Genomic DNA, 7695 nt, shown 5'->3' on the forward strand with positions numbered 1-7695 from the left:
ACCTGCGCAGTTCTTTTTTTTGTACTGCAAACTACTGTAGCTTGAACAAAGGGGCACTTGTATAAAAAGTGTCTATATACAAGTGGTACTCTTTGTTCATCAGGGGGAATATCAGGTCCCAGACAATATTGCCACTGGTTCCCATATGTTCTGGGCAACCTGGAGGGTCAAGGTGGCTATCCTTTCCCTCGTACACCAGGAAGACCTGAGTATACCCAGTCTCGCTCTCACAGAGCTTATACATCTTACCATACCTGAAGCGCTTGGAAGGAATATACTGCTTGAATCCCAGCCTTCCCTTATACTTCATCAGGGATTCATACATGCATATATTCCTTCCAGGTGTATAAGTCTCTGCAAACTTAGCAGCAAAGTGGGTAATCAGGGGGCGGATTTTATACAGCCTGTCAAACTGGGGATGCTCCATAGGGGGCTGTTGTCCACAGGCTGTTGTTGCTGAAGTGCATGAAATGTAGAATAATTTCATACCTCTTCCTCGACAAACACTGGAAGTAAATGGGGGTAGAGCAGATGGGGCTACTGCTCCAGTAGGAGCGGATGGAGGGCTTCTTTATAAAGTCCATCAGCTTAGTCAATGCCTAGAATTTTTTAATTTCTGGCACATCGATGGGGGCCCCTTACCAAAAAAGAGTCAGGCTTTGAAGCACGGAACTGATGGGCATATAAATTAGTTTGGGCGACAATATTCCCCAAAACATCCTTGCCCAGAAACACCTCCATAAACTGTTGGGGACTAAATTCTGCGACATCCACATTGTTGCTAGGATTTGCAGTGATGGGTGGGATATCTGGCCTCTACCCACTCCTCAGCAGTCCTGCCAGCTGGAGCAGCACGTCTCTTTCTGGTAGGGGGCCTAGCAGCCACAGATACATCACTAGCAGCAGACACTGTATCAAGTGATGTATTTGAGTTAAAATCAGACATAGACACGTCAGACTCTAACACAAGGATGGCAAAAGCCGCCTCAGCGCTATACAACCTCTGTGACATGATCACAATCACTTTATTTAGTGATCTGTCACAAAAAAAATGAACCCCTAAAAAATCCACAGACAGCAAAAAAGTGCTGCTGTGCAAGAGCCAGTGATTTATAGTGATCACTGGCAAGATAGGGGTTAATAGCGAGGAAAATAACCTTTGGGTCTCACAATTTTACAAATCCCTACCTAAAACTACTTAAATATCTCTACCTAAACACAGATCTCTCTCTCTCTCACTAAATCAAGTGGAGAGAAGGAGGGAGATCCACACTGATCAGAGTCAATAGTTACTAATAGTGACCTGACCAGACAAATGGGGATGATAGTTGACCCCAGTCTGCCTCATCATAGAGATAGGCTAGGGACACCCCCAGAAGCCCAATGATGCACTGCCTTTAGGCCCAGCATTCAGGAGAGGTATTGCAGGATGTCTCGACATGGAGCAGTCGCTTCCAGCTCTCATATTTGCCATGGACGTATCAGGTACGTCCACAGTCCATAAGGACCGTTTTTATTGTCGTATGTACATAGTACGTCTGTGGTCCTTAACCCCTTAAGGACACATGACGTGTGTGACACGTCATGATTCCCTTTTATTCCAGAAGTTTGGTCCTTAAGGGGTTAAGGGGTTAAAGTCTATGACATTTTTATAGATAAATTATGTGAAAAGTTTGTTTTCTAACAGATTGTGATCATTTTCTGATGCTGATCCAAACAAATTAAATTCTGGCCTTTTTCTTTTTTCTAACATGTTTATCTTTTATGCATGATATATATATATATATATATATATATATATATATATTTGTGCTCGGAATTTAAATACGTAATGGATAGTAACTGTGAGCAAAGTTGGTTGTGGTGTGCCGAAACCAACGTACGAGTGGGCCTGTAAATAAAAGATGGCCCACCAAGGAGAATGTAATTATAACAGGGTGTAGGTGGGTGGGAACAATCAGCTGAAAGGCAGAGGTGAGTAGGGGCTGGGAGTTTAAGTAGGGGACTTACTCCTCCCACAAATTCAGGCCTCCACAAGTTCAGGCCTTTTAACTTGTGCTCGGAATTTAAATACGTAATGGATAGTAACTGTGAGCAAAGTTGGTTGTGGTGTGCCGAAACCAACGTACGAGTGGGCCTGTAAATAAAAGAGGGCAAAAAGATAAATTCGAGAAATACACACTTTATTGCATTTTTTACAAAACCAAGTTGCTGAAAGCTTGGCGAAGCTCTTTCTCCGGCTGTGGAATATATGCAGTATATATGGAGGATTTCCACCGCCCCAGTCTCTTGATGATATGGACCGGTGTGTTAGTGCTAGAGGCTGCAGAGGCGGCTCTTATACGGAAGGAGTGCCTAGAGAATGCAATCGGGTTGTGTCCGAGCTTAGAGAACAGAATTCTGATATGAACCATCAATTTTGCTGTGGTTAACGGGTGCCCTTGTAGTGTTAAGAGCGGAGAGTCCAGTAGGTGACCGTGCAGAGTTGACCGTAGGTGGTCTAGTACTTTTACCGGACACCAGGCATTATCAGTAGGGAAGAGAGGAATTATAGTAGGGTGTAGTGACCGGTTGGTTTTAGTTGTAGGGATCGAAAGTTGGTAGTGATCCTCTATTTTAGTGAGGTGTGATATTTTAAGTCTTAGCTTCGTATCTCCTTGACAAATTACGGTGAACTCTCTAGGTCTGAGAAAACCGTAGAAAGCGAGATATAAAGCAGATTTGATCACCGTATTTGTGCCGATGTCGAATGGGGCTGTGTCAAGGAGATTGCTAAGTGACCTGAAGATAGGCCCATCTATAGGTAATCTAATGGTAGAGAGTGGAGGTGAAACCTTTGATATTCCTTTCAAAACCTTTTTGACGGGGTATGAAGACAGGAAAGGTGTGTTGTTAGGAAAAAAAGGTGAGGCTGTGGTGCTGGACCCCCGTGAGATATAGTTTAATGGTGTTGTGAGATAGTTTAAGGTGTAGGTGGAAAAAAGAGGCAAAAGCCACCATGGTTTGAATAGAGAAGTCACCTTGTAAACCGAACTCTGCTGTGAATTTATTAAATATATTAAGAGCCCTATTGTAAGTGATAGCCGTGTTTGGTGATAATGCTTGGTGAGTGAGTGCTCTAGCGTGGTTCAAGAGTGTGCTTAATCCAGGATTAGATCGTGGAACCGTGGTGTCCTGGATGGTTGTAGGTGAGCCGTTGGGAGTGCCTGAGAAAATGCCTGAAATTGAGAACGAGAAAGAGCGTCAGCGGCCGTGTTGTGAATACCCGGGATGTGAAAACAAACTAAGTGAAACTGGCCGGATGCTGCCAACCAGGTCAGCTTGCGAATCAGCCGCATGATGGTCAGGGAAGATGATCGCCCTTTGTTCACGATTTCGCAAGCTGCCGAGTTATCAGAGTAGCATTTGACTGCCTTGCCAGACCAGAGATGACCCCAGGTGTGTGCGGCCGCCACAATGGGATAAATTTCAAATAGTGCTGAGGTCTCTCTGAATCCTGGCAAGGCATCCGTATCAGTGGGCCAATGGCCCCTGAACCAGTGGTTCCCAAAAATGGCTGCAAAACCGGTATTGGCTGCTGCGTCTGTGTGGATGATGGGTGAAGAGGGGGAATAAACATGGAGATTCCATTCCAGTCCTTCAAAAACTTCCCCCACATAGCTAAGTCAGCCTTGGCGTGGGGGTCCAAAGAAACTGTGCCAGAGTCCGGAACTCCGTGCAGCAGGCAAAGGAGTCTGGATATGAAAGACCTTCCCTACAGAATGATGCGCATCGCAAAGTTCAGGGATCCGAGAAGGGACTGAAGTTCTTTTCTAGTGCAAACATCATTCCGCAGGAACAAGTCATCTCCCCTCTCAAACGTGACAGTTTGTCGTGGGGGAGGCTAGCTCTGAGGTTAACCGAGTCCAGTTCTATCCCCAGAAAGGTCAATTTAGTTGTGGGGCCTATAGTTTTGGCTGTGGACAAAGGGACTCCAAGTGTGGAAAATAGTGCAGTAGTGCTTCTGATTGCTGTGGGTGAAGGTGACCCTGGCTCTATTAGTAAAAAGTCGTCGAGGTAGTGGATAACGGAGTGACACCTGGTGACGTTCAGAAGCAGCCAGCATAGTGACTCTGCGAAAATGTCGAACAGTTTGGGGCTGCTTCGAGAACCGAAAGTGAGTCGTGTAGAGAAGTAATATTTCCCTCGCCATTTAACACCGTGTAAGTGCCAGAGTGAGGGGTGCATGGGTAGTAATTTAAACGCGTTTGTGATGTCCGTTTTGCTAAGCCAGGGTCGATTACCAGATGATATGATGGACTGTATGGCGTCGTCGATGGTTACGTACTGAAGTGAGAATTTGTCTGCTGGAATGAGTGCGTTTATGCTTGGAACAAAAGAGGAGTGCGGTGCCGATAAATCAATAATTAGACTTTTTTTTTTTTATTAGAATATTTGTGAATAGCAATACCAATGGGGTTAGTGCGCCAGGAGGAGAATGGTGAAGAGGTGAAGGGGCCGATCATGAAACCGTTATTTCAGAGGCAATGAGAGTGTCTATGGAGACTGGGTCTAAACGTGCTGACTGGAAATTAGGGCATTCTAGTGTACCTGGGGGAATGGCTACAATACCCGTGAGAAACCCTTTAGTGAACCATGTGGTGAGATAATCCACCAGATGATTAAGCCTGGGATCCCTTGTCTTGAGCACCACAGAGATATCACCATAATTGAATGCCTTGTTCTCAAGTACATCCTGTGAGGCTATGAGCAAGGACACCAGACACACATCCTTCCCGTCTAGGATATCTTTCCTGATAGAGTCAGGGACGGAGTGTGCTGGTGACTCAAATGGTGTAATGGCTGTGCCCGGTGCTGGAGGGGGGAGTATAGGAGGGCATGTTGGTATAGTAGGTACAGCCGTGAAAGCGACTGGGACTACCGTGGTAGTACCTGGGGAGGAGATGGCGCTTTCCACCTTAGATAGCCTGCTATTGAGGGTATGTAGATTGGCCAAGATCTCTGCCAGGGTATCCTGGGTGGCCGTGCTGTTGCTTGGTGGTTGTCCTTGAGAGCTCGTCCCTGGCCTGGGCTCGGGGGCTTGGTGAGTAAGTAGCCTATAAAGTTCAGCCTTCCTAGCTGTGGCCGGAAAGGGGATTCCCCTGAGCCTAAGCTCGGCCGTAATTTTGGGAATAGTCCATGCTCTCAAGGACGTGGGGGTTGAAAGAGTGAGTGATTCGCCTGGAGACCCGGGTCTGGTAGGCGTGAATGGAGTTTCTTCTGTCAATTCTTTGGTTGGAATAGGTTCTTGGGACATTCTAAAAGGAATGGTTATGTGAAAGATATATTAGAAGGGGCGTAAGGTAAGTAGGCGGGGTATGTGGGGTGGTGTATATGGAAGAACTGGACTGTAATGCTAGATGCCAAAGCGAAAAACTTAACTGTTGAATGTTTGGATAGGTGAGGCCCTGCTAATGCCAAGTGGCGGTGAGAGGCTCTACCTATGATTTGGCTTATGACGTAGTTGCCACAGACGTGGTGGCGGGATGTTGGCCTCTCGGTGACAGTAGAGAGAAATCAAAACGTGTGGCCGTGACAGGTGAGGCCCTGACTAGCGCCCTGTAGTAGGGCATGCGAGGCTTGTAACTATGATTTGGGCGTGGGGCCGTACCTCCGTGTTGAGGTGGGGGGGATGGAAGGCCTCGCTGGGACGGGTTTTCTGATAGGGTGCGCTGAGGCATTAGCCTAGACCCTGTAGCCAGTTCGATTGTATATTTAAGGATAAGGTGAGAGGACTGGAATGTTGTGTAGATACTAACCTTGACTTCTTGCGAATGGTATCTGGAACCTTCTGGTGGTAATAAGTGTGGTAAGTCTCGTCTTATGCGGTCCTTGAGGAAGAGTCCTGAGGCTTTAAGACAGATGTTGACGTATTTATGCGTATCGTGGTGGCGTATGATTTGAATTGGGAGTAGGTTGTTTGTTAGGGGCGCAACGTGAGATCCTGCATTGAGGGATCTGGAAGGTTTAAGTGTGTGACTGGGCTGAAATAGATATTTGTGAGAAGGCTGGATGAGGCCTTGGGGTGACGATTGGACGTATTTGGGTATAGACGTAAGTACCTGAAGGTATGGCTGAGTACCGGGTCAGGTTTTGGTGTTTTCCGGAGCCTGATGGCTGTATGACCGTATGTCTGAGTAGAAATAATAGTAAAGAATTAACGCACCGTGGGCGTAAGCCTGTGGAAAAGTAGTAATGAACTTGAGACCGTGATAGGTTTTATATGAGGTGTAGTAACAAACGAGTTGCGAACTATACCTTGGTTTGACATAAAGAAATTACGTTTTGCGAAACGGTTTAACTGTGTAGAACCGGGGGAAGCCTAGAATAATATTGGAGCTAAGGGTTAACCGAAGAAAAATTCCATAGTTAACGACAGGTGAGGAGGTAAGTAATAAAACCCAATATGTAAACATTTTAGGCCTATGGCTTTATAATGCAAAGTGATAAAATACAATACAATACCTGTTCCTGTAATAAAAGATCTTGAAATAAACAACTTTAGCGCTGAAAAAGCGAGAAACCGATGCAGTCTGTAAAGCCAAAAATATGTGACAGCGTGATTATATGGAAAATGAATAGTACAGACGTTTATGCGCCGGATATTGTGTTTATAAACAGTATTTATTAGTATATGTGACAAAATGAAGTGTTTAATAGGTAAATATGTGTTGTGGCAAGGTCATAGAGGCTTTCTATGTTAGTAATAGATTGGAGTGCTCTCTATTCCCAGCATGATGGGGTTAATTGGTGGGAGTCACCCCTTGAATGTTATATACCAGGTGAATGTAATTAACCAGCACTAGGGTTTTAAAAGGTTAGCCTCTGAAGACATCAGAGAGTCTAACAGCTGGGAGAGAGGAGGCAGTTAAGCCTGAGACAAAGGTACTGTGTGAAACCTGCTTAAAGTGCTGTATTTCATTTTGTTTAAAACTGGGAACTAGATTAGCTGGCCAGTTGGATAGTTAGTAACACTGTTGTTTAGTAAGTCTCCAAGTTGGAGTAGGATTTATTTTCTTTGTTTTATTTTGTGGGAGAGCACAACCTTGTATATATTGTGGAAAGTGACAATAAACTGCAGTACTATTTTATCCTGACTGTTGCATTTTAAGTTTGTGACGAGCCTGGCCATCCTGCCACAGTGTATAGAAACCGTACGATTATGATAGACGTGGATATTTTAAAAAGTAGTAAAACAAATTAACTGGTTAACATAGAAAGAAAATCACAAGGCAGATTTTTAAACAAGCTAATTATATCCCCAAACTGACAAAAAAGGTATCAGTAGCAATATGACCGAACAGGGAATATACGTAAAGAAAAGTAGAATTCGTGAAATAGAACTTAGTGCATACTGTAGCCTATTTGAATAAGAACTAGCCGAATATGGATTTAGAGCAAGGTGTTTGTTTTAATCGTACGAAATAGATTGGTCCTGGGTGACCAAACGGAAATAAGAGAATGCCCGTAATAATATTACTGTGTATATAAATAATAATAGATTCGGTAGTTTCCGTACGAATATGTAAAAGCAGTGATAAAGTGCCGAGCGTTCGTCTGTTTTGGCGTGAACACTGAAATCGGTTAAAAAAGCGTGTATTTGTACGAATATGATAGAGGGAGCCTACCCCTACGTTTTTAGGCCCGAACGGCGGG

At 44.7% G+C, this 7695-nt stretch overlaps 1 pseudogene; it reads right to left on the minus strand.

Moving 5' to 3' along the window:
• Nucleotides 1-3733: 3733 nt before the first annotated feature.
• Nucleotides 3734-4404, minus strand: LOC134591560 (uncharacterized; annotated as a pseudogene).
• Between the last annotated feature and the right edge of the window lie 3291 nt (nucleotides 4405-7695).

This window comes from Pelobates fuscus, chromosome 1 (assembly GCF_036172605.1).
Source record: "Pelobates fuscus isolate aPelFus1 chromosome 1, aPelFus1.pri, whole genome shotgun sequence".
Classification (NCBI taxonomy): Eukaryota; Metazoa; Chordata; class Amphibia; order Anura; family Pelobatidae; genus Pelobates; species Pelobates fuscus.